This window comes from Macaca nemestrina, chromosome 11, assembly GCF_043159975.1.
Source record: "Macaca nemestrina isolate mMacNem1 chromosome 11, mMacNem.hap1, whole genome shotgun sequence".
NCBI classification, from domain to species: domain Eukaryota; kingdom Metazoa; phylum Chordata; class Mammalia; order Primates; family Cercopithecidae; genus Macaca; species Macaca nemestrina.
Window position 1 is genome coordinate 10414540 of NC_092135.1, and position 27052 is coordinate 10441591.

Consider the following 27052-nt stretch of genomic DNA (forward strand, 5'->3'; position numbering starts at 1 on the left):
GGACGCTGGGCCTGAGTGCATTCTGGTTCTCACCGCTCACTGCCATGGGCTCTGTGGTTAGGGCCTTGGGTGATGCTGCAGAGCATGAGGAGCTGTGAGGAGCGCACGTGCGTGTGTGAGTGCCTGGTCTTGGATGTTCTCAGAGGCATCCATCCGTGCATGAGTTCCACTGTGGCTGTGCCCACGGGCCCTTCAGGCCCCCAAATTCCCCTGCAGCTTCTCGGCCACCCTAGGGGCATGGGCAAGGAGAGCACGTGATGACTCCCATGCCCCTCGATGGCACAGGAATCTCTGCAGTGCCATGGTCATCTTCCGACACTCTGGCACTACATGGGACACAGGCTCAGGTCCCCTCTGCCCTTGGGTCCTGAAAGCCCATCTTGGGCTTTTCACCTCAGGACCCACCACACGCCTCCTCCTGTGGACCCTCCCTGTCTCTTCATTCTCGGCCTGGGCACCCATGGTTGGGTCTGAGTAGGGTGGAGAGGCTGATGTTCTCCTGCTGCCCCTTCCCCGGCATTTTATTGCACCAGGTACGTGCTCCCTCCTGCGACAGCAGATTTTTGGCAGATGAAGACCAGGAAAGGCCAGCATTGTTCTCCGTGGTATGGACACATTTTTGGTGGTCCCCGTGACTTAAGGTGTGGACAGCTTTTGGGGGGTGTCCAGGGGTGCAGAGCACCCTGCAATACAGAGGAAGATCAGAACTACAAAGAGAAGGCCTCCTCTGCGCCCCCACCGGGAGCTGGCTGGGCCAATGGGACACTCGCCTGTCTTGCTGCAGCGTCCCTCCCAGGGGAGGAAGAGGAAGCAGGCCCAGGGGAGGAAGAGGAAGCAGGCCCAGGGGAGGAAGAGGAAGCAGGCCCAGGGGAGGAAGAGGAAGCAGGCCCAGGGGAGGAAGAGGAAGCAGGCCCTGGGGAGGAAGAGGAAGCAGGCCCAGGGGAGGGGCTTCAGGGAGATGTGGCTGGGGCCTCAGGTTAGAGGTCGTTTCTCCCATAGGTGCAGGGGCAGGCGGGTGGAAACGAGGACCCTCCACTGAGGGCATGTGCCTCTTGAATCAGGGTTCGGGGGATCAGGGTTCAGCCTGGAGAGGAATCTGAACAGGCCCCAGGCTGGCTGGACAGGGCCTGGTGGGTACAGACACTGAGAGGGGAGGGTCTGAGGGGCATGGCAGGGAGTAGAACTGGCCATTCCTCAGGCATCTTCCTTCCCCTCCTGACCAGGCCAAGAACTGCCTCTGGAGGGTTTTGTTTTTTTCTGTTTGTTTTCATAGAGATGGGATCTCACTATGTTGCCCAGGCTGGTCTCAAACTCCTGGCCTCAAGCAATCCTCCCGCCTTGGCCTCCCAAAGTGCCAGGATTACAAGAATGAATCACTGTGCCTGTTCTGGATTTTTTTTTTTTTAAAAAGAATGAGAAAGACAGCATTCTTTCTGAGAGATTCCTGCCAAAAATGCATAACCCAAATCTAATCTGATCATGAAGAAACATCAGATGAAACTTGATGGAGGGACATTCTACAAAATCACTGGCCAGTACTCAAAAAAAAAAAAAAAATTTATTTTGGAGAACTGTGAACCTACACCAAAGCGGACAGAAGAGAATAATGAGCCCCGGGCACCCACCCTCTAACCTCACCGACCCTAATCCCCAACCCCTGGCCAGTTCTGCCCCATCTGCCTCCCCCACCAACTCCCCTCTCCTGTATTACTTAGAAGCAAAATCAGGCCTCACAGCATTTCATCTGGAAATATGCCAGTACACGTCTCTAAAAGGCGGCAGGGCCAGGCCAGCATCATCAGAGCGCAGGTTCCAGATGTTCCGTCTGAGGGTGGCAGAATTTCCTTTCCAGTTTGCTTGAGTCAGACCCCATACCGGCTCCACCCAGAGTGACTGAGTGAGGTCTCTCTCCAGCCTCTCCTTCTCTTTCTTTTTTCACTTTTCATTTTGAAATAATTTCAGACTTACAGGAAAGTTGCAAAAATAGTACAAAGAATTCCCATTATACTCTTCACCCAGATTCTTCAAATATTAACATCTTACATAACACAGTACAATGATCAAAATTAGGAGAGGAATATGGGCACGATACGATCACCAAACCTACCATCCTCACCTAGACTGATCTCATTGACAGATCTCATTTAGATTTACCCATTTAATTGTCTACTTTAGTCTGAAAGAGTCCCAGTCTCGCTTTATCTTTTTTTTTTTTTTGAGTACTGGCCAGTGATTTTGTAGAATGTCCCTCCATCGGGTTTTGTCTGATGTTTCTTCATGATTAGATTTGGGTTATGCATTTTTGGCAGGAATCTCGCAGAAAGAATGCTGTCCTTCTCATTCTTGGAGGGCTGGGATGTCCAATTTCTCCACTGTACACTTAACCATTCGTTCCCTTTATAATTAACAACTATCTGTGGGGAGATAATTTGAGACTATGTAAGTAGCTTATTTCTTATCACATTTTTGCCTACTAGTTTTAACATCCATTCATGATTCTTGCTTAAAACAATGATTGCTGAGGTGTTTACGGAATAGAGATTTTTCTATGTTCAGCATTCTTTCTACATTTCATTAGTGAAATTCTTCTGTGAGTAAGAGCTTTCCTTTCTGCCTCATGTGCGTATTCATTCATCTCTCCATATCCACATAGGCTTATGGATTCTTATTTTATTCTATGGCTATGGTTATGGACCATGGCTTTTGTTGTTCAAATTGTCCCAGCTGTGGCCATCAGGACCCCCTTCCCATGGTTCCTGTGTGGTTTGCCGCAGCCGTATCATTTTTGGGGACCCCCTTCCCATGGTTCCTGTGTGGTTTGCCGCAGCCGTATCATTTTTGGGGACCCCCTTCCCATGGTTCCTGTGTGGTTTGCCGCAGCCGTATCATTTTTGGGGACCCCCTTCCCATGGTTCCTGTGTGGCTTGCCACAGCCATATCATTTTTGGGAGCTTCCTTGCTCTATAGCACCAAGAAATGCTGCCGGCTCCTCCTCTCCTTTCTCTGACCTGACCCTGGAATGGGCTGTTTCTCTTGGAAGCCTTGGTTCATTGCATTGAGACTGGTGTTTAGAAATCAAGATCTGGGTGCTGGCTGTGCTCATTGCCACCAGGGTCTCATTACCTCTAGGCCCTCCCAGCAGCTAGACTAGAAAATACACACACACACACACACACACACACACACACACACACACACACCCGGATACAAGTTAAAAACCATGAATTCTTACTGACACCCCTAATTCCAATCCAGTATCACAGGGTTCTCCGTCTTAGTGTATCTTTGACCTCCTTATCCATCATCTATGGACTGATTTGCTCAGTTCCAGAAGGCATGTAAAATAGTTCCAGAATCAGTGACCCACACCCTTGTGAAAAATTGACCTACTAGTGACAGTATGATATGTTTATATAGGTCTTTTCATTTTCAGCCTTCGAGGATGCAATAAAAACACTGCTTTCCAACATTTCTTAGGTTAGTTCCCCCATCTTTTTAGTGGAAGTATATACATCATTTGTAAAACTGTTAGTGTCACTTATTTCTGTTTGTATTCTATTTTGGGTTTCCTCTCATTAAAAAAAATTTTTAATCGAGTACATGAAATATGCACATGATTCTAAAAGTCAGAACAATTCAAAAGGTATACACAGTGCCACTCCCTCTAATTCTTCTGTATCTTTCCCATCATCCACCCTTTTCCCACCTACGCCCCCGCCGCGGGGAGCCACCCCGACAGGCAATCAGTCTTATTGGTTTCTGATTTATCCTTCCTCTGTTTCTTCTGCACAAAAGAACAGGTACTGTATATTTTATTTTCCTTCCTCTCTTCCTTAGATGAAAAGTAGCATGTTACAGATATTCTTTTGCACTTCGCTTTTGTATTTAACGACATAATCTAGGAATCACTCCACCCTGAAATCTCTTCTAATCCAAATATTCCCCTCCACCCTTCCATTTCCCCTGTGTAATTGAGTTGTTGGAGAAACTGGCAGTCTGTCCTGTGGAGTTTCCCACAGTTGGGGCTTTGCTGATTGTACCTGCAAAGTGGAGCATCACCCATCCCCCTGCCCTGTCTTTTCTTTAATGGGTCATTGGATTTGGAGGCTTGATGGGAGTCAAGTTTGCTTTCTTGGGAAAAGACCCAGAATTTAAAGGGATCCTCGGCAAAGCAAAGATAACTTTTGTGTAGGTCCAAATGTGTGTCCACAGGGCCCACGCTAAGCATGCTCCCAGATATTGTCGAGCCCTGGGCCACTCCCTCTGCACAAGCTCTGGCCTCTTTGTCTAAAATGGGGGTTCCTTTCTTCCTGATGAACTTTGGGGTATCGACTTACCCCTGGGGATTTGTACAGAGTTTCCAATTCCTTAAAGCAGGTGGGTCAGGCCATCCTTGTTTTCATCCTTTCCAATCTTCGGGAGCTGGAGGAGAAGTTTTCACGTCTCAGTTACTGTTGTGAAAACGCAACGGATTCTGCAATTCCTGCCTGTAATGTCCAAGGTGGCCGGTAGAGGGGGGTGTTACTCCCCAAGACCCGGCTCTGGCCTCGGCTGGGCTGTCTGGCGGCCTCCCCGCTTCTCCGACTATTCTTGTCTCGGTCATTACCTGGATATGGCCGCAGGGACAGGCCGGTGCCTGCCATGCAGGGGTGCCCACCCCTTCTTGGTAAACCGCACCCCGTGGGACTGACGGGGTGTCTTCCAGCTCACAGGGAAGTATGGTCACGTGGGCCCAGGGAAGGAGCGGGCAGGACTGAGGGCAGCCGTCTCCACTGTCACCAGGTTCCTGGGGCCGGCCCTCCCCTCTCCCTCCACTCCCCTGCACCCGCCGGCTTCCCCCACGCCTGGCCTGGCGCAGACTGGGCTTGGGAAGTGAGTCAGGGCCTGGCTACATGTCATAAAGAGAAGCTCCTTGCTTTTAAAGGACAGTGAGGGGGTCGTCTTACACTTAACAGTTAGCCCGGACAGAAGTGATTTTTTTACAGACCCCTCTGTAGGCGAGTGCCTTTTATGAAAAAGGCAAACATATTTAATAAGAATGAAACCCCCCGAATGGTCCCGGGTCCTATTAGAAGCGGAAAGTCCCCCTTTTTAAATGGTTGCAGGCATCTTCTTTGATCACAGGATATCACTGAACATGCAGCCCCCACACCCCCAACGTCATTCTCACCTCATTTTTCTCCAGGGCGCACACCAGCCTCTGACACGTGGCGGCCCTCTCTCCAGGGTGTGCTGATGCCTGCCTCCTTTGGACACCCTGTGAAGTCAGGGCTGGACGGGTCCCGAGGGAAAACCATCAGTCAAGGTGAGTGTTGCAGGCACCCTGGAGGAAGGCACTGTGTCCCCTGTTGGCCCAAGGGCTTCCAGAATGTGGGCTCAAAGTGCACCCCACATGCCGCCTATTAATTACTGCAGGGAATGCATTTGACAAGCATCCTAGACCCACGTCCCTGGCTGGCACAGCCTCGCCCTCTGTGGAAATCAGCATGAGAGGCACCACACAAAGGCTGCCTGGAGAGTGGGCTGAACAGGGAGAAGGAGTAATCCCCCACAGCCCCCTCCACCCTCGCATCCCCATCCCTGCCTCGTGGGGCCTGGGGCCTGGGCTGCTGTCTGGCTAGCCAGGGCTGTGCTAGGCACTGCTCGGGCTGGGCTCTCTGACAGCTCCTGAGATGTCAGCAAGACCTACTCATGACACCGCCCAAACCCAAGGCCCTGAGGATGGGAGCCTTGTCCTTCCAGAGCACCGGCTCTGGGGCCTGTGAAGGTGGTACCCCTCCCTGAGACTTAGGGTTCTCATCTGTGCAGTGGGGACATCAGTGGTGTCTGCGGGACAGGCCGTAAGAGGGTGAAGTTGAAAGCAGGCCTGAGCCGCCAGAGGCCCTGAGTCTGGCCTGCCACATACCTGGGGAGTCAGGGACTGCCTGTGCCTCCAGCAGCTGCCCTCCATGCCCATGTGCTGGCCGGAGAACCCTGGTCTGGGGCTGTGACAGTGGTGTGCCAGTGGTCACTAATACTGACTGTCATTAAACGTTTAGGCATGCTGATAGCCATAGTTACAAATTAAATTCTACAAACGGATGATTCAATAACTTGTATTAAACACAAAGGTAGTGAATACTCCACTCTCTGTCCTTCCTGGTCACCTTTCTGCATTGTCTGTGCTCTTACAGCGACATCTGCTGCTGGGTCCGTGGTGAAGATGCTGTATGAGGCTGTGCTGCTGCTCTGCCTGCAGTGACATCTGGGGACAGCTGGAAATGCGCACATGTGCAAGCCAGAGGACTGACTGACAACCTGTCACCAGTGTGGACCTGGCTTCCACGGCCAGGGGAGGGGCCGCCAGCCTGGGATGCACATAGTCCTCACAGCTCTGGGACCTGGCTTTCAGGGACTCCTCCTCCAGGGTTCTGAGTCCTGGTCTGTGCTCTCTCTCCTTCTGCTGAGGTGTAGGGCTCCTCTGCTCTCCCTGGGCCAGAGGAGCCAGGCAGCTGGGTAGCGGAAGGCTCGGATGCAGTGGACAGGCGTTTGCCTGGCCAGGCCCAGCCAGACCCCTGCGGGCTCATCTGCACAGCCACCCTGTGGGTGAGAGCTTGGTCTGTTCGAGGGATGGAGGACTGAGGTTCTGGGAGGGGCTTGCCAAGTACTGGCAGTCTGCAAATGGCAGGCCAGGACCTGAGCCCCTCCACTGGGTGTGAGGTCAGTGCTGCCCCAAGCACCTGGGGCCGCCTCCAGTGACAGGAGCAGCGTGGTGATGTGGGGAGAGGTTCAGCTGGAGGCAGCCACACCACGCAGGACGCTAGGGCATGGTCCAGGAGCCCAGCACTGGCTGACATGCACTCCTGAAGTTCCACCATTAGAGACTGATCCCTCACGACACCCATCTGCCCTCTCCTTGAGTCCTCCTCCCACGCGCGCTTCCTCGAGAAGATAAGCATCAGGGCACCAACGTGCTACTCAGGGTCCTGGGGGCAGCAGCATGGGGGAAAGGAGGCCAGCAGGGGGAGCATGGCTGTGGGTTACCTGAAACAGCCACCACTCCCTTTCTCTGGAACCCCGAGGGCCAAGGGGGCAGGAGGGCCTGGCCCTGAGCAGCCTGCCTTCTGCAGGGAAAGGCAGGGGTGGGTGGGCCACACTGGGGCTTGACAGATGGGGGTGGGCTGGTCTTGGGGGCTCAACTTGGAGGGCAGGGCCCCCTGGCAATGTGGACATCATGCAGAGGGCCATGCAAGGAGGACGGCTCATGGAAAGTGCCCAGAGTGGAGCGCTGGCCCTGGAGAGCAAGGGATGCTCACGCACGCTGCAACCTGGACGAACCTCAAGGACATTGTGCTGAATGAAATAAGCCAGACACAAAAGGCACGGCCTGCATGATTCCACTCACATGAGGAACCTGGAGTAGTCAAAGTCATAGCCCGGAAGTAGAATGGCGGTTGCCGGGGTTGCGGGCAGGGGAGTTAGTGTTTAATGGGCACAGGGTTTTAGTTTTGCAAAATGAAGAGTTTTGTGGATGGGTGGTGGTGACGGTTGCTCAACAGTGCTAATGTACTTAATGCCTCTCAACGGTGCACTTAAAAACGGTTAATGGCTGGGCAGGGTGGCTCACGCCTGTAATGCTAGCGCTTTACCAGGCCCAGGTGGGAGGCTCTCTTGAGGCCAGGAGTTTGAGACCAGCCTGGGCAACATAGTGAGACCTCATCTCTACAAAAAAATTTAAGAATTAGCTGGGCTTGGTGGCACACTGGTAGTCCCAGCTACTCAGGAGGCTGAGGTGGCATGGAGTGGGAGGGGTGGTGGGGTGCTGGGGGATGGGGAGGTAGTGCAGTGCAGCAGAGCAGGCTGTGGGAGGGTGGGGGTACAGAGGTATGTATGTAGGGGGGGTGCGGGAATTGCTTGAGCCCAGGAATTCAAGCTTACAGTGAACTGTGATCCAGCCACTTGAATTCTTTTTATTATCTTTTATTATGTTTTTTAATTTTTTAAGATAGAATTTCGCTCTTGTTGCCCAGGTTGGAGTGCAATGGCACGATCTCGGCTCACTGCAACCTCCGCCTTCCGGGTTCAAGCGATTCTCCTGCCTCAGCCTCCCGAGTAACTGGGACTACAGGCATGCACCACCACGCTTGGCTAATTTTGTAATTTTTTAGTAGAAACGCAATTTCTACATGTTGGTCAGGCTGGTCTCGAACTCCCGACCTCAGGGCATTCACCCGCCTCGGCCTCCTAAAGTGCTGGGATTATAGGCGTGAGCCACAGCTCCCGGCCCATCCACTTGAATTCTTAAAGCACAGCTTGCCTTATGGACTTCATAATGGCCCTAGGGCCCCTGGAGCATCACCCACACCCACAGGGTGTGAGGACCCTCCCCTCACCTTCCTCTCTCCCTGTCTCACTTCCTTCTTTCCTCCTTCCCTTCCCTTCTCAAGTTAGCCCCCTACTCAGTGCCAAGCCCTGGGCGCCCTGCCTGGAGGAATGGGCAGAATGATGGGAAGGCAGGTGAGTGATGGGGTCTGCGCTGCAACAGAGGTGAGCCATGGGCTGTGGGGCACTGCAGGTGGACAGCAGAGGCAGGAAGCAGGCCTTCCTTCTAGGAGGCAGGAGGAGCCCCAGGAGGGCCGCCAGCCGTGGCCTTCTCAGCCCAGGCCCTGCAGCTCCTTGGAGTTCGAGGGTCAAACTTCTTTCTTCAGGTAGGTGAGGGTAGGTGTGGAGGCCTCAGAACCCCGAGTTCAAGTCTGATCTCAGCTTCTTGCCTACTGCTTAGGGCAGTCGCCTCTCAGTGACTCAATTTTCACAGTCACAAGATGGGTCCAGGAAGAGCCGCTTGGGGAGCAGAGGGCCCGGGAGGATGCAGTGAAGAACTGCCTACCTGTGGGTATCTGCAGCTCCCACTGGCAATCCTTCTCACCCGCTCGGTCTCCAGCCAGGGGAGGGAGAGGGACCTGGGGTCCACACTTCAGCCTGAGGTCCAAGGCCGTCCTCGGAGGAGGTCCCCCAGGTTGGTGCCCCACGCCTGCCCTGGCATGAAGGCACCCTTTCTCAGGAAGGCCAAGTGACTGAAACAGATAAATCACTCTGTCAAGATGCCTTGGAGAAAGAATCTCTCAACTCGCTCAGCCAAGAAGCTCAAAAGGCGAATTGTTCCCAGAGATGAAGAAGGAAACAACAGACACCTTCTTTCTGGGCTCTGCCTGCGGTCCTCGAGGCCCTGCCCTCCTCCCCCTGCTCCTGGAGAGCACCTGTAGGCTCAGGGCCAGCCCAGGGACAGGGATGGCGGCCCCTCGCTGGCTCCTGGGGTGGCACCCAATTCCAGAGCCCTGTCTGGGGAAGGAGGGGACCGAGAGCCACTGTTTGGCTCCTGTCCCAGATCTGACTGGGAGACCTTCTAAAAAACTCAGCCTCCTGATCAACAGAGGCCAGAAGACCTGAGCCACTGGCCTCCCCATGGAAGAGGCACTCAGAGCAGTCTGAAGAGTAGTGCCCGCCCCGGACAAACTCCTGGAGTCGGTGTGACCTTCGGAGTTGGAGGCTGGGGTGATGGGGGCCAGGGAGACCCAGCAATGGCCCCGAGGTAGTGAGGAGTCTCTGAAGGCCAGATACCCTCAACATGGAAAAGGAACATCCTTAGAGGATGGCGGTGGCTTCTTCCTGGAGGGAGGGGGGACACCCGCCTGGGATCGCAGCCAGCTCTGCCTCTGACCAGCTGTGTGACCTTGTGAAAGTCACTTGGTCTCTCGGCGCATCAATTTCCTCGTCATTGCCTGGGCCTCTTGTGGGATCTTCCTTGTTTTTTGCAGTGCGGATGGAATGAGTTGATCTGTGCCCCGTGGGCCCGGGATACTGTGAGCATGTAGTATTGGCAGCCGTTTTATCCTGCAGTGTAATAATGATGTGCTGCTAAATGCCACTCTGGGCACCTTTTCTCATAGAGCTGTCACTGCCATGCTGCAGGATGCGGATGGTTGTCTTCACTCTTCAGATGAGGAAACTGAGGCTCAAGGAAGGGCAGAGCTGCCTGAGGATTGACAACTCGAGTCTGCAGCTGTGAGAGGGGGCTCTCTCTGGCCTCACAGCTCTCCCTGGTTCTCCTGCGCTCTGCGAGCAGGAGGACGGGAAGTGCCGCAGCCGCTGAGGGAGCAGGAGGGGTTCGGTGCAAGCCCAGCTCCCAGCATGGGAAAGTCAGGGCAAGAAGCACACGGCCTCGGCTGGAGGGCTGATCACGGCTTTGTCAAAGAGGAGACGTGGGAGAGGGGAGGTGAAGGGAGCAGGAAGAAATGAACGTCAGAAACATAAATGGCCCTGGAACTGAGGGACAGTCTGAGATCTCAGTGTAGACCTGGGTACCCGCAAGCTGTCACTCAAACCTGAGCAGAAGGGTGAATCCGCCCCCACCCCACCCACAGTTCCCTACACGCCCTAGGAAAGGGCTGTTGTGAGCGGAAGGCATTCGTTGAAAACTGGGAAGGTTGCCCAAGAGAGGCAGAGCGGGAAGCCCTCCGTGGGCAGCAGAACCGGGTGAGCCAGCCCGTCAGAGGGTCCCCCGTGCGGCAGGAAGGGGAGGCACAGGGACTGGGCTCGGCCACCTGGAAATAGGCGGCAACAGCTGCTCACGCATGAAAGGTGACAGCTAAGTGTCATCAACCTGGGAGTGCCAGGATAACGTCACCAGGGCGAGGTGGGCCGCGGGGGTGCAACACAGGCCCCCTAACTTCCCAAGGGAAAAAGCTCACCACTGTCAGGGACATGAAAGGACTGTCAAAGAGCCATGAAACCAGCTACGGGGATTGGGAAACTTCAAACTCACTTCTGTTTGTTTTGTGACAACATGGAAGCCACAGATGTTCTCTCAAGATAAAAAGAACTACCAGGGACCTCTCTTGGTGTGACCTTCATCACCTCCTCTATGTCACCTGTCCCCGCCTCCTGCTTCTCCCCCAGCACATTCCTATACGGCCACACCCATGCCTGGAGTTTGTGGCAGGAATCACAGGAGGGGAGGGGCCGATGGTGGATCTCAGGGTGGGGGCAGCAGGTGCCATGTGTCAGGAATCAAGGCTCAGATGCAAAGTTATATCATGGCAAAGGCTGCTGAGGACGAGAGGCCAAGGACTGGTCAGTTACCAGCTGTCAAAGGCAGGCCAGAGACCAAGGAAGAGTGACCAAGAGTACCTTGAGCTAGGAGCTGCGAGCAAGAGGAGGGAAGGGAAGGTGCACATTTGAAGGACTATCTCTGAGCCAGGTGCCATGCCTGAGCTTCCTGTTCATGGTTCCATTAGTAATTCCTCCTCCTGACCTTGGGAGATGAACATTATTATCTTGATCTTGCAGGTGAAGAAACTGAGGCTCAGAGAATCTCAGTAACTCACTAAAAGTCTCATAGCTTCTAAGTGACAGGGTCTGTGTGACAACAGAGTGAGAAGTCGGGCTACAGAAGGGCCAAGGGTTGGTAGTCATGGGAGGATGGTCTGTATCTTGAGGACAGACTCAAATGATGGGCTTCTCTCTGGAAAGGAGGGGCACGTCTGAGGTCAAGAATTAGGAAGACATTTTATCAGAGAAATATGGAATCCATCATTTCTAGACCAGGGATTCCCAAAGAGGTACTGATGAGAATTAATTATGGCCAGTAAATAACAAAGCACTATTTTAGAGAGTGCATGACCCAGTTTGGAGCTCACTATTCTAGAAAATGGTACAGGCTGGAAATCAGAGAAAGGTTTCCAAATAAATATGGGATAGGAGATACCAGAGAGACCATGAAATGTCCGTGGCAAGGAGAGATTCTGAATGGGAGGCACAAGGAGACTGATCAAGGCTTGGCAGGCTGGACTGCCCAATAGGAAGAGACAGGCTTTCAGGAAGAGGTGGGTTCCCTTTTGAAAAGGACAGCAAATTTTTCTGCTTGACAGTATCCATCTCCCTTATCTGGTGTAAGCACTTCTTCTTCCTTAGGGACTATCCCTCTTCAACTCTCAGACTGTGTGGCTCTATGAGATTGACCCTGCCCCCTGGCTCCAAAGAAGGAACGTGACTCAGGCATGGCCAGGGAGAGTGACCATGTTGAGTTTAGGGAAATCTAGTCAGAAAGAATTAGCCCCAGGGCTGTAGTGGGAACCACTAGGAAAGGAACTTTCTGGGCCAAGTGTGCTCATCGATGGAGCTGTTGGGGACCAGTCATCTTGGTGTATGTGCAGGCGGGTATGTAGCGGGACAGGGTATAGAGGGGGAACTCATGATTCAAACAAAACTTCCCTAGCATCTATTGTTCCTTCCTCTTCCAATGGCCCATTTGGTGATCCCACTCCTCCATACCAAGCAGACTGATGGGGCCCCACCACAGGTAAGGCCAACTAGGGTATCTCATTCCCATGACTACAGTCATTGGTGCAGAGATGGGCATGTGATCTAAACTAGACTAAGCAGAGTTGATCTCAGGATGTTTGAAGGAACTATTAGAAAGAAGATTATCTTGCTGGCCATATTGGAACCCGGGGGAGGGCAGAATCTCTGCTTCTGCAGCTCTTTTGTCACCATGAGGAGTCATCTCTCTGAGAACAGAGCCAGCACAGAAGAAGTGGATCCAAGAGATGGAGAAACAGAGAAATTAGGCCCCGGGTTTTTGTCCTGAATCAAATGGACTAACTATAACTACAACTCTGGACTTTTTGGTTATTAGGACAATTAATTCACTTTTTCTTAGATCTGTTTATGTGGGGTTTTCTGTTCCTTACAATTAAAACAATCTTGAATAGAGTCAACAAAAAGAAAACTCTTATTCCAAGAACTAGAAATGATTGAACAATCTAGAATTTTACAATGAAAAAGAGAAATAGTAAAATAAATATGATTAAAACATTGAAAAGATAAACTAAGAAAACAATCATAAAATAAAAGACAAATGTGAACAATAATCAGATTTCAAGAAACAAACAAAAAAACAAAAAATAACAAACCAAAAACAAACAAACAAATAACATTAACAACTCAATAGATCAGTTAAAGAGATGATTTGGTATAGCCGAAGAGAGAAGTGGGGAGTTTGTTGGTAGATATGAAAAAAACTGCAAAACACAAAGTTAAGGGATGGAAAATGTGGCAGTGATGTGAAGAGACTGGTGGACAGAATGAGATGGTTCAGATGTATATTCTCTCCAGAATGAGGGAATAGGGGAAAAAGGTTAAATAAGCACATCAAGTTCCAAGCTGGTGAAATATAAACAACAGGTAGACACGTCATTATAAAACTGCAAACACAGCAGACAGAGTGAATGAAGAGACAGGCTGATGAAAAAGGAAAGATAATTAAGCCAACAGCAGACCTCTCAGCAGCAACAACTGATACCAGGAGACAATGGGATAAGATCATCACAGAACTAAAGATCTGACTGAAGAGCACTGACGTCCACTAAACAATCATTCAAGAATGAGGATGAAATAGACAGTTTTGAAATAAAGATTGAATGGATTTATACTCATAACCTCTCACTGGAGAATTAGAAAAGGATTTTCTTCGGTAAGAAGAAAACTGAACCCAGAAAGAAGGAATATGATGAAGGTGGCAAAGTAAGCAAAGAAATGAGTCAGCATGTTGGTACGTCTTAAGCAAGCAGTTATTGTTTTAAAAAATACTAATTTATGGGGACAGTTAAAAGTCAGGTGAAAGTGAAATGCTATGTGGGAATAACATGAAAAATGTTAAATGATTGATTAAAGTTGAATAATTGTAAAGCCCATTTATCATTTGGCTGAAGGATAGAGATGTTGATTAGCCTTAGATATGCAAGTTAAAATGTAGGAGTTTGCACTACAAGAATAGAAATAGAAGGTATAACTTTCAAACAAGTGGAATGGGGAAACAGAAAAGAACTAAGGGAACTTAATACAATGAAGACAAAGAAAGAAAAAAAATGAGCAATGGAAAAGGACATATAAAGAAATCACAAAATTAGGTGATGGAAATAATTCCAGATAAAATCTCCTATAGTTCTCATGAATGTAGCCTCGTATCTCTTCCTTCATGCCTGTATCAGAGTTTTGGGCCCGATGTTTGCCTCTTTGTCTTCTCACCATTACTACAGGTCAGGCTCTCCAGGAGTGAAGCCTGTCCCGTTCATTTCTGTGGCTCCCGCCCCATGTAGCACAGTGCCTGGCCCACAGTCTGGTTAGGTTTGTCTTTTAAAAAAACCTGCTTATTTATTTGAATTAAATTGAACAAAGGAAGCAAAGAAAGAAATGGAAAACTAACATCTTACTAAATCACTGCCATAGTAAAACAACATAGGAGAGGAAATTCAATGTTAATAAATGCATTAAAAATTCAATCTCACTGGAAATAAAAAATAGGTGAATTAAAACTAAACAGAAAATTGTGCTGTTTTGCCTGTCAATCAATTTGTAAATGACAATATGGAATGTTGGAGAGAGTAAAGAGGTCCTTGTAGGGGAGTGGTCACTGTAGGATAGATTACAGATTGCTGCCAATTTTCTGGAAAGCAATTTTATTTCCAAGATTTTTTATCACTTGGGGTTGTTTTGATTGCAAGTGACCACAAACTAATTCAAACTGGCTTAAGAAGGAATTTATTGTCCTAATAGTCAAAAAAGTTGTGTATGTGTATGTGTCTCTGTGTGTGTGTGTGGGGGGGGATGGGTGGTGGTGGTGGTGGTGGTTGAACGGGGGCTATCATTGGCTTCATGGCATGCCTTAATTGGATGATCTAATGAGAACAGGACCAACTTTCTCTCTCTCTTATGGTGTCACCTTCCTCCCAAAGCTACTCTTTTATGTTCAGAAAATAGCTGCTGCAGTTCCAGACCTCACATTCTACTTCCCAGGGAAGATGAGATCATCCCTTCCAAGTTTCCAGAAGCCCCCACAAAATGTTGCTTCTTGTCTCACTGGTGTTGTATGTGGCTAATCTCTGAACCATAATTGTAATATAAAAGTGACAATTAGGAACAAAAATTATGGGAAATAGAATGGAGAAGGCAAAGACAAAAGAATCCAGAAGCTTGAACCATTTTGAATGGATTAAATGGGAAGAGCACATACATGGGGAAATTTTCAGCACCTCCCCCTTAGATAGGGCTCCTGCTCCATTCTCCCTCTTATCTTCTGAGATTCCAGGTAGAAGCATTGTATCTTCTCCATATCTCATATGTTTCTTATGCTGTTTTCTATTTGCCCCATCTCTTTGTTTCATTGGGCTTTTCTCTGCATATTTTCTTCTGATGTATTTTCCATTTCGCCAATCCTCCCTGCAGCTATGCCTAATTAGCTCTTATATGCATCCAGCAAATTTTTAATTTCCTTTTTTTGTTTTAGAAGTTTTTATAGTTTATACTCTCTGCTGAAAATTTAATATTGTCTTTCATTTCCTTGAGCATGTGCAACAGGAATTTAAAACCTGTGTCTGATAACTTCACTATCTGGATCTCCTGTGGGTCTGTTGTTTCTATTGGCTGTTTTTTCTCCTAGTTTTTGTTTATGTCATCTGGTCTTTTCAAATGCCTCATTATTTTCGATTGCATGCCAGACACTGTATTTTAAACACTCTAGTTTAATTTGAACCACTGGTTGATGTTATAATTTTTAAGAGAGGATTTATGCTTGATTCTAGCAACCTACTAGGCTAGGGGGTCCCACAATTCTAGATCACCTGAATCCAATCTAATGTTGGGCTTCAGACTCAGTGAAAGTGGGAAATGTATTTGGTTCACTCTTACTCTTGTGGTATGGCCTTTTGGGTTTCAACCGGAGGCCTACTATATTTGCCAGTGGGCCCTGAATTCCAATAGTTGTTCCAGATCCCTGTGAATCTGCTAAAAGCCCAAGTCAGCCTCTCATCTCTGTCCTCAGTTTCTTCAGGGGCTCCTGGAGAAAAGCAACCACTTGCAGGAAACAGCACCCTGGGCCTCTCTGCACTCCCAGATCTTACAACTACAATTCCCCACTGCTTGGGAGTGCACCAAAGCCTTCTCCACAGATGTTTACTTTCCATTTTTCTAGCTTTACTGGTGGTTCTCAGCAGGAGTCTGCTATCACTAGAGTAGAGATCATGATGGACTTCAGGATCTAGTTAGATATGAGTTCAAATTTCACCTCCACCTTTCAATAACTGAGTAACTTTGGATGTTGTTCAAATTTTCTGAGCCCCAGTCATCACTCCATAAGAAGGAGAAATGCCTGCTCTACAGGATTGATTCGAAGTATAGAAATTGTATATGTGGCTGGGCGCAGTGGCTCACACCAGTAATCCCAGCACTTTGGGAGGCCGAGGCAGGCAGATCGCCTGAGGTCAGGAGTTCGAGACCATCCTGGCCAACATGATGAAACCCCATCTCTACTAAAAATACAAAAATTAGCTGGGCATGGTGGCAGGTGCCTGTGACCCCACCTACTCGGGAAGCTGAGGCAGGAGAGTCGCTTGAACCCAGGAGGTGGAGGTTGCAGTGAGCGGAGATTGCACCACTGCACTCTAGCCTGGTCAAAAAGAATGAGACTTCATCTCAAAAAAAAAAGAAAAAGAAATTGTATATGTGATACACTTAAGAATGTCTGACAAGTGGCAGATACTCAAGACTTGTACTTTGTTACTGTTGATGTTCTAATTCGTCAGCCTGGCTCCTTCCTCAGAGCTCTGGTGTCTGAGATGGAACCTGGGGATTTTGTTTGTGTGAAGGTCCAGGAAGTTTCTAGGGGCAGTAATAAGCAGCTGGGGCCTTTTTGTTTGGGGTGAAGTTGATGAAGTCATGCTTCCTGGGCTAACATCACCTAGGAGTCACTGGGGCTTGTCTGGGCCTGGCGAGGTGGGCAATGACAGGCCGAGAGAGAACTCAGTTCACACTCACAGGAAAGACGACAGGTCCTGGCCATAAGAACTCTGGTGTATGAGGAGGCTGAGGCTGAGTGGAGGCTGAGAAGGGAAAATGAGTCAGGAGGTCACACACAGGGGCCCAGCCTGCGTCGGAGACAGGCTGAGTGGCAGAAAATGGGCTGGGGTGGAGTTTTGGGACTGAAAGTGGCAGTGCAGGACGCTGCGGGCCCCTTGGCTTCCTTGTCCTGCAGAGTAGGGGACGAAGTGAGGTGTTCTATCTTCGCTCTGGCTCTGCTCCTTCGATGCCAAGGCTGTGACCCTAAAACCACTTGAATATTTATATTTTAATAGGATGATGCCAACACAGATGAACTCTCATGAAGAAACTATTTTTCAAACCAAATCCCATGCTAATTTAATCCTGGGTTTTTAGTACAGTACGATTACCCTTTCTGTTATGCTTTTTTTGACATTTTATTGAAATGGTTTTCATCACGTAAGTTTTCTACTTAATTTTTGTAAGAAAATTTTGCAACTAGTTCATCGATTGGTTTTTTCCATTTATAATTTTACTGATTATAGCTTCTGCTATTGAGAGTGCGTATGTGAATGCATGTGTGTGTGCATGAATGCGTGGTGTGTGCCTGTGAGCGTGAGAGTGTTTGTGCATGAGTGTGTGCGTGTGTTAGCCATTATTTATGCCAAGTCCAATGCCCTTTGTTCACATTGTGCAGGTCTCGGCCTAATAAGGAAGATTCAATCGCTGGTCAACTGTACTTTTTACTTTAAGCGTTGGTTTCAACATGGCCTTGATTTCCTTTGTGTGAATTATTTCTCTAGAGAATTTTCCTTATTCCTTGTCTAAAATGCAGACAGAGTTCTTTGTTAATCTATCAGAACCATGTGAACAATTTTGTGAAACGGAGACAGAAGGAGAAGAGAAGGAGGTCAGGTCAATGAGGAGAGGAAAAGTCCAAGGCATTCAGTACAATGCGGATCCAGATACAGAAGCTGGGGAGAGGCTGAGCGGCAGCCTGTGTGGACAGGGTTGCCAGCCTTGGGGCCTGCTGGGAGAGGGCCCCAAGGAAATAAAGACCCCCGTATCAGTCTTCTCCCTTCCATCCCTGCGGGGGCTTCCCAGGGCCAAACCCAACTGGGAGGCCGAGGGCCAGGGTGCCTGCTGGTTCAAACCAGACCAGTCTGCGTCCTGGGGCAGAGAACAAGGTGGATGGAGAGTGACCCTGAGCTGCAAACTGTGGATGCCTAGCACAGACCAGGAGCGAATTCTTTCATGTGCCTACCCCGCTCAGCACGCAGTGCATCTCCAGGCTCTGGCAGGGAGCCTTGGTCGCTGCAGAGCCGGCTTGGGTCTGAGAAAGGCTTGTCCCATTGGGCTGTTTCCCAGTGGGCGTGGCTCGACCATCACGTTCTTCTTGGAAAGGTCAGGGGTAATGTATTCCTCCTCTCACAACTCAATGCACAAAGCCCACTCGCGCTGCCGACCCCTCAGCATTTCAGGTTTTGAATAATTCAGACGGGAGTTTGGCTGAAATTTATCTTTGCTGTATTTACACAGAAAGACCTTAAAACGCTAGTCGATTGTGTAAACAAGGATAATTATAATATTTCAGAAGAAAGGGTTTAATGTACCAAAGGAGGGGGGATTTTCCAGCACAGCAGTCAGACCCATCTCTGGATAATGACAGAATTATTGGTTGTCCTTTTTTGATAACAACTGCACAGATGTGATCCCATGCCATCCTAAAGGGGTTTCTGGGATGAGGCAGATAGGATGTAGTCCTATTTGGTCAGTGCCCCAACCAGCTGATAACGCAGCCCTGGCTACCAGTCAAAGGCAGGCTCTTTCCACACAGAGGGGTGGCAACAGGGAGAAGGCACGGTCTGGGATGGAATCTGCATATCTTTTGGGGTCCTGTAATCCTGCTGAACCTCTGTTTCCCCGACTATGAAATGGGTGAGGCTTTCTCACGGGCTTTCTCTAAGGTGTACCAAGATCCTGCGGCGACAGCCCTGGAATATAGCAGGTCCTCTGCTCCTAACCTACTGCCCAACGGGTCACTGAAGGAGGGGCTGGGTGCTTCCGGAGGACACGCCCAGTTTCAAACTCTCCACCCCTGCCTGGCCCTGCCCCCAGCCTGGAGGCCAGCCAAGGAACACCGCCTGGGAGGCACAGAGGTGGCCTGCCCCTGTTATTTGGCTCAGGCCTGACCCAGCTCCTCCCCGGCCTTGAAACCAGCCTCTGGGTTCTGTTTCTGTCACAGCAAACTCTGACTCTCTGAATCACATGGGCGGCGTTGCTCATGGAAAGAGCATGGTGGGCTTGGGAACCAGACAGGCGTCATTTCTAATCCCAGCTCAGCCACTTACCTACCAAGTAACAAACTTTTTAACTTCTCCAAGCCTCTGGATAAACAAGGTGGCCAAACCTACTTTGCAGGTGGGGCAAAGTGCCCTGCATAGCACTTGGTCATTATAGTGATTGTGTTGTTGGTGGCCCTTATTATTGGTATTGTTTGTGTGTTGTGTTTAGGCATTTTTTAAAGGCAGGGTCTTGCTATGTTGTCCAGGCTGGAGTGCAGTGATGCAATCTTGGCTCACTGCAGCCTGGACCTCCTGGGAGGGGCTCAGGTGATCCTCCCACCTCAGCCTCCTGAATAACTGGGACCATAGGCACGCATCATCATGCCCAGCTCATTTTATTTTTTGTAGAGATGTAATCTCGCTCTGTTGCTCAGGCTGGTCCCGAACTTCTGGCCTCAAATGATCCTCCAGCCTCAGCTTCTCAAAATGCTGGGATTACAGGCGTGAGCCACTATGCCTTGCCTGTTCAGGCATTTCAAAATTGGTCAGAAATCTGGCTTTGCCTTTGAAGGTTTTCCCTTGATAGGAAGTTGCAGGCTGTTGAGAATCTGCTGGTTTGGGGGAGAGGTGATAGTGGTGGGGAGAGATGTTGTGACTCGCCGCAGTGGCCTGGAAGGGGCCTGTGTTCATGTAGCCTGAGCTCTGCTTTCAGGCAGGGATACACTGAGCAGCCGGGCTCTTTTCGAGTTAGAGCATCTGAAGTTCTGCTCCCACATCCTCTGTTCCCAAAGATGCGAATGTGGTCCCCAGGGCTTGCATCCTGGCTAGAGGAGCACAAGACACCCCCTTTGCATGGTGACCTCCCTGCGGAAGAGATGAGTAATGCAGCTCAGCAGCCTGCCCAAGCACCATGGAAAAAGGCGTCCATCATCTTAATGGTACCTTTGAGCTGTCCGGCTGACCTGCGGCCTCTTTCTCATGGGCGCCCCTCCCGAAAGCATTCGATGTGAGCTATTCCTGGCATGTCCTGTGGTACAAAAGTGCGGTTCATCTTTTCAAGGAGACATGGAGAGGTTGAAAGTCAAAGCCATTGGAACAAACCTTGGCTTTGGAGAAGAGTCAAGTGCTTATTATGCAAGTCCTTGCTCTCCCTCAGATGAAGGCAGCACGATGAGCAAAACAGAGTTTGGGGGCATTTGGCAATAAGGACAAAAAGGAAACAAGATCTACGCAGTACATACCGTCTCCACAGGGAGAGTTGTGGCTCTTGGGCACTAGCCCACCTATAGCAAGTCAGTCTCCACATCACTTAGGATAACCCAGGTAGGGAGGGACCACGTTAGGTCACTCTGCTCTGGAAAGGTCTGAGGGAAGAGTTGGGGTTCAGCGTGGCCTGGCCTTGAAAGAGAGATGTGTATCCCTGCTCCCATACCCATGACCACCATCTTCATGCATGCAGTGGCTGAGACTGCTGTGAAGATAGGCTTGGACTGAGGCTGGAGAAATCTCTACTCTTGTTTTACTGAGAGCTTGAACCTCTTTGGGTTTCTTTTTCCGTTACAGGACAACAGGGCTTATATATACTAGTTTCCTTCTCCACCAAAAAGGTGGGCCAGAAGCAAAGGCTGATGACAGTGTCTCTTGGCAGAAAAGTTATTTTAGCACCCCAGGAGGGCTTGCTGAACCATGACCCTTTGTCCTTTGGAGAAGGAAGGCAGAGTGTTGCCCATCAGTGAGGATGTGGGTAGTGGGGACACCCAGGGCCTTGCCTACCTGCTGAAGAAGGGAAGCTCCTCAGAGTATGTAACTTTTCAGGGCTGCTAGGAGCACAACTCGACACTGTGGCCAGGATTCTCTCTGGACCAGGGGAGTGTGGATGAACAAAGTCTGCTGTGATTCTTTTTAGGGAGGGAGGGAGGGAGAGAGAGAGAGAGAGAGAGAGTTAGATCTGGGAGATCAGATGGAGATCTCATTCATTTCCCAGGGATTTCTGCAGCGGCACATGGCAAAACGAGAGCGTGGTCAGGCCTCCCACCTTTTCAAAAAGAGCCACTGTGCTTTGGTTTCTTTGACATATCAGAGATCTCATTATGATTTCCAGTGGGCAAAGGATTCCTTAGCTAAGTTTAGAAACCGCTGCTGGAAAGTTTTGGCCTGTTGGGCAGGAAACTCCTTGAAAACCTCTTGCTTCTCATGCCAGGGCCTCTGTTCTAATTTTCTATCCCTGCATTACAACACCACCCCCGCAAACTTAGTGGCTTACATTAGCAATTTATTGCTCTTTCGTGGACTGGCTGGGCTCAGCTGAGTGGTTTTCCCTTGGTTGCAGTTAGGCTGTGGCTGAAGCTGAAGTCCTGAGCCTTACCCAGGCGGGTCTTCCCACATGGCTTGTCACTCACATGTCTGGTGCCCTAGCCGGGATGAGTGGGAGGACTGGAGACTAGCCAGGTAGCACTCTCCATGGGTCCTTGCTATGGAGACCTCCTCACAGCATGGTGGAGGCAGGGTAGTTAGGCTTCTCACACGGAGCCTGACTTCCTCCAGAATGTGTGATCCAAGAGACCCTGGCAGAAGTTGCAAGACGTTTTATGACTTAGTTTTGGAAGTCACAGGCATCACTTCTATGACATCCTACTGGTCCAAAGCTAATTACAAGGTGAGTCCATCCATACTGGAGGGGAGGGGACTATGAAAGTGAATACCAATAGACTAAGCTCCTCGGATGACCATCTTTGGAATCTAGCTATCTTCATCCTGGAAGGAAGGAAGAGAACATGCCCTTCCTTCATGTGAGAAGCTGGATTTGGGGGTCTCAGTCGATGAAGAACTGTCCAGGCTCCAGAACTGGAGTCCTCAGAATGGGCTAATGGAAGTCCACCCCTTGCTATTTGTCTAAAGTTCTTTTTATAGAGAATAAAGGCTTCTGTTCCACAAACAGTGAGATTTAAAATGCCACTATCCTTTCAGAAGAGCAAACCCAAATCCCTCTTCCTCAGAAGGCAAGTCACATTTCCAAATACATCTCTGCTGTAATTAAGCAGGGATGTCTGCTTTCCTGTCCAGGCTGAGAGTCATCCAAAGCTGGCCTCTTATTTTTGACAACTGCCCCTTTGGCAAATCTAAAAGCAAGAGTCAGCTCGGAGGTGAGCAGGGGAGGGAAGCAGGGAGTGGCCTGGTCTTCCTTGCGAGGCTCACGCTAGCAGGAGACTCCTGGCTTCCTGGAATTCCTGCTAAAACTCAGACTCTCATAATAGTAAGTTTCAAACACTGTAATTTTTCCCCAATAATTTTTCCAGGCCCAGCTCAAAACCGAATCCCTCGTTTTGCTTTAACCATCATAATTCCCAGGGACTTAAAGGACTCCCCCAGAGAACCAAGCACAGTCATCACTTGACAAATGCACGTTTTCAGCAGATTGTTAAGAATATTGGTGTTCCCTCTGTCACCACCATGCACGAGGTCTTCCCCACTGATGCCCCATGACGCCTGAGAGCCCACCTTTGGGGGAAATGTTTGTGCATGGCTAAGAGGCACAGGTAGACTGAGAACACTGGCAGAAGAGCTGCCTGCAGATGTGACTATGGTGGCTGCGGTGGCGGATGCGGGTGCAGACGAGGGGCAAAGGTGCAGGCTTATATCCTCTCTTGCTAAACTGTGGGGAGAGCACAGGGGGCTCCTGGCTGCTGTGGGCAGCATTGACATTTTCAGGGATCCCACCTGACCTCTGATGTCTGGGGCACCCACCCTTTCCCATCCCACCAGGAGAAGGAGAATATCCTCCGAGTGCCGTTGCTGCTTGGAATAGAGTGAGCAGAGAAGGGAGAGGGAGAGGGCCTCAGGCCCCATGAAAGCAGCTGCCACTTTATCTTAGGAGGGGACCCCAGGGAGCCCTTGAACCCGATGTCATTTCTGTCATGCATAGGGAGAGGCGCGGGTGAGCGTGTGCGGGGAAAGAGAAATGCCGAAGAAACAGTTAGCCTCTGTTCATATTTGATAGGCAGCCAAAGCACTTTTGTTCCCAAACCCGGCGAGCTACCCGTGAAAAAATAAATTGCTTTTCAAGAACATTCATCACAGCAAGTGGCTCATTTCCTTGTCCTCAAACAACCCCATTCCTAGGCCCTTTCCCCCATTAAAAACTCCTCAGATGTGGTAAAATAAATAAAGAAGCCCAGGGGAAGTGTGGGGCGGTGCCGGGCGCTGTGGGAAGGTGGCAGGGAAGTGGCAGACACCCGGGCTTGGGATGGGGCCCGTTCCCGATTCTCCTCCCTGAGCAGAGGGCCCTGGGCTCCATATGTGAGATTCTGAAATTCAGGAGCAATGTGCTGACATTCATTAGGCCTGTCCTCTAGATCCCTGTCCCCTTGCCTGCTCAGAGAGTCCCTCTGGAACACCCCTTTGTGGGGGAGCTCTCCCTCCCTGTCACTCTGTTCTGTTATTCTGCATGTTTCCTTCATGATCTCGTCCCAATAGGTAATTATGAATCCATTTGCTTATGGTATACTCCTCAATCAGAGTGTCAGCGCCACCAGGCCTGGGTAGGGACACGCTGCCTTGCTCACGGGTGTATCCCCGGCACATAGCAGATGCTCAACAAATAAATAAGCAAATCCGAAGTGTGATGCTTCGGGCCAAGTGTACTGCTCCATCAACGATCTCATCTTCCGGAGACTCCTTTTTCGACATCCAATTCCCTGATTAATTGCTGTCTCTGGGGCCTGTTGTGCAACCCCTGTGGGGCGGGCTTAGCTAGTGGGTGTGAAGAGCAGCTTGCTACAGAGCAGGTCACTGAGCTGTGGTTTCATTGCGTGAGTTTGAATAAGTCACTTCAACTCCTTGGGCCTTAGAGTCCTTTTCAATGAGATGAATCATTTATTTTGTGGCATTTCTGTAGAGGTTATCGTCAGTGTGGGGAACATGCAAAGCCATTTTGATTATGAATTTGATAAGCATGAACTCTCTAACTCAATAAGATATCAGTATAATATTCAGGGATTTCTGGGCATCTAGACCATGAAGGCTCTAGAAAATTCTCCAGGCCTGAAATGTTGGCAGGAGCTCGTCTTCCTTTTAGGTGTGTGCAAGAGCCACACAGGCACGTTTAGACCACAGCTTCACTCAGGCTGGCATTTAGTAGAAGGACCCCACCTTCATATATCCCCCCATCAATGAGGATTTTCCTTCAGGTGGCTATGGAGAATAAGGCTGTTGGTCAGATTCATCACTCAGCAACAAGAATGGTTCCAGAAGGGTCGAGGGCGCCTAGTGCCATATTTTGGATTTGTTCATTCATTCAACAGGTATTTGCTGAGCGTCTACTGTGTTCCAGGGTATACACCTGTGAACAAGACTGCATGGTGCTTCCTTGGTGGAGCTGGCATCTAGCTGGTAGACCACAAACGAATGAATGAATGATTATTCATTACTGACATTAGCCCATAAAGGAAACGCAGAGTGAGTGAAGGGGAGACGCAGAGAGAGTGAAGAGGAGGAGAGCCTGAGGCCTGAAGCACAGTGGGGAAGGGCTGGGGTGCAGAAAGGAGGCCTGAAGGTGGGCGGTGGACAAGAGGGACAGAGGTGGGCGAGTGAGCCCTGAAGAAGCTGGAGCAAGGGCGGGACTACAGCCGAGGTTCCGACGTCCGCAGTGCCAGGGCCAGCCCTGCCTCCTGGTCCCCTCTTAGGGCGGCACAGGGGCACAGCCAGGGAGAGGGCTGGGGAGGCCGGAGCCCGAGAAGGGCTGAAGCTCCCTACCGCCAACATCCCGGTTCGCCCCAACCCAGCCGATTCTCTTTTCACCATAGCTTAGCAGAGCAGAGAGCACCTGGCTCCTGGCCAGGAGGCTCCTTTGGGAGCCCAGAAACCCGGCGGCTGCTCGGGCCACCTCTTGCAGCATCAGGCGAGCCACATCACTGTGCTTGGGTTTGAGAACTAGAGACGGACGCAGAAAGGGCTTCTGTTTTTTAGTAGTCAGAAAGGGCTCCTTTTCAGGCCCTACTAAGATAGCTTAATTTATTCCCGCTCGCTCGGGCTGCGAAGCAGGGTGTGGTGGGGCCAGTAGCTGGCCTGGAGCGCGGCCTGCGCCGCGGTAAAAGAGCGGGCTAGGCGGGGAGGCCCAGAAGCTCCCCGCATTCAGAGAGAGCACTCAGCGCGTTCCGCCCCAGGCCTCGCCCCCGGCCCCTCCGCCGCGTCCATTGGCTCGCTCGCTGCCTTCCGCGCTCTCATTGGCTCTCACGAGCCCTCCCGCAGCTGCCTGAGCTCTGCGCCCTCCGCTGCTCCGCAGGTGAGAGCGGCGAGAAGCGCCGTCTTCGGATGTGCGGTGGCAGAGAGCACGCGTGGAAGGATGCTGACACTGACCCAGCACAGGGCTAGGACTGTCAGGGGGCGCACAGGGACTGCTGCCATTTACTATCTCCCACGCACCCCAGATTTCCCGTTACTTCATTCAGCCCTTACAACAACCCTGCAAAACAGATATTATTATCCCCTCGGTTTATAGATGAGCAACGTGGTGGTTGAGAGTTAATGCGCTTACCCACGGTCACACAACTAGCACGATTCAGAGGTCTGATTTGATCGCTCTTGTGTGTGATTTCAAGCACTGCACCCCCGTGGCACCTAATGGGGTGGTGGGCCTACCCCAGGGATTGGAGGGATGACAACAGCCGGAGGGTGCACGGAGGTACCGCCACACTAGGTACCGGCTTGGTCTGCTCAGAGGAGGCATCCCAGGGAAATGACGTCCCAGGGAGACGGCACTCACCTGCTCTTCGGACACATAGTGGAATTTAGGGTGACCCTGACAGCCAAGATGCCATAGGAACAAAATTGGCCAGAATAGGCTTTCACATGAGATCAGTCACTTGGCGACTCAGTCAGTGCCAGAGTCACCACTGACATGGGCACCGAATATTCTTTTTGCACAGCCCTTTACATCTGAAAATCCCTTCACCTCCACGGTCTCATTTAACTACAGTATCAAAACAATTCTGTAAAGTTGGCATCATCCTAATTTTGCAGAGGACTAAACGAAGGGCTAATGAAGACCGATGAGGACAACGTGCTGTTTCCTGTATTTGGGGAACTTTACATCTCAGGTAAGTCTCACCACAACCCAAGGAGGTAGGCGTTGTTTGCCTTATCTTACAGAGGAGCAAACCAAATTCAAGGAGGTTGAAGAACTTTCTTAGGTAGCATGGAGGTTTAAGAGCAAGGTTCTACCTGACTCCAAATACACTTTCTTTCAATCAGTTATTCTACTGTTCCTTCAGATCCTGAGCCAGTCTGAGGAATAGAAGAAGTCAGTAGTTACTGAATGAGAAAGACTTGGGGAATGACAATAAGGTCCTATGCCCCCAAATACATTTTCCCCCTTCAATTCACTGTAGATGGGTGAAACACTACCATTGACAATTGTTTTGTTGGGTTAAACATTCAGCCCTGAGAATCTTAAAATGCAAACTTCCCTGTATGGGAGGAAGGCAATAATTCTATAGCATGATTGAGAAAAGAAAAAGTGTTTGGAAGTTCCACTAGAGTTATTCACCTAGCTAAAGCATCTGCTGAATTTTGTTATTGTTTGGACAACCATCACCATTTCACCACCTCCTACATAAATAAGGATAGTCCTGTGATAGATCACAGTGAAGATAAAGCATCTAGACAGGTTCCACTTTAGGGTAGGATGTAGTAGGTAGCAGCAAACCTCTTCTCATGCCCTGGCACCTAGAAAACTTTGAATAGATTACATAAAATGTATTTTGAAGACATTGGAGATCAGTGGAAGTTAAGTGGGCAAGATAAAACTAAAGTTCCAGAGATGGGAAAAGCATTGCTAGCTGAGTTGACATTACTGGTCCTTTTTCTTCCATGAGGCTGTCTGCTGACTGAGTGTTTGGCTTGCTGTAAGCAAGGAGGGC

At 50.0% G+C, this 27052-nt stretch overlaps 2 long non-coding RNA genes across 2 annotated transcripts; both read right to left on the reverse strand.

Moving 5' to 3' along the window:
* Nucleotides 1–1950: 1950 nt before the first annotated feature.
* On the reverse strand, nucleotides 1951–4842 carry LOC105492466 (uncharacterized). The gene is made up of 3 exons (XR_011609506.1): nucleotides 4607–4842; nucleotides 4338–4422; nucleotides 1951–2414 (listed from the first exon to the last, which is right to left on the reverse strand). It is a non-coding gene; the product is annotated as an uncharacterized lncRNA (long non-coding RNA).
* Nucleotides 4843–19526: 14684 nt separating this feature from the next.
* LOC139356958 (uncharacterized) lies at nucleotides 19527–21663 on the reverse strand. Its single transcript, XR_011609507.1, has 5 exons — nucleotides 21400–21663; nucleotides 20910–21034; nucleotides 20378–20500; nucleotides 20079–20187; nucleotides 19527–20000 (listed from the first exon to the last, which is right to left on the reverse strand). It is a non-coding gene; the product is annotated as an uncharacterized lncRNA (long non-coding RNA).
* Between the last annotated feature and the right edge of the window lie 5389 nt (nucleotides 21664–27052).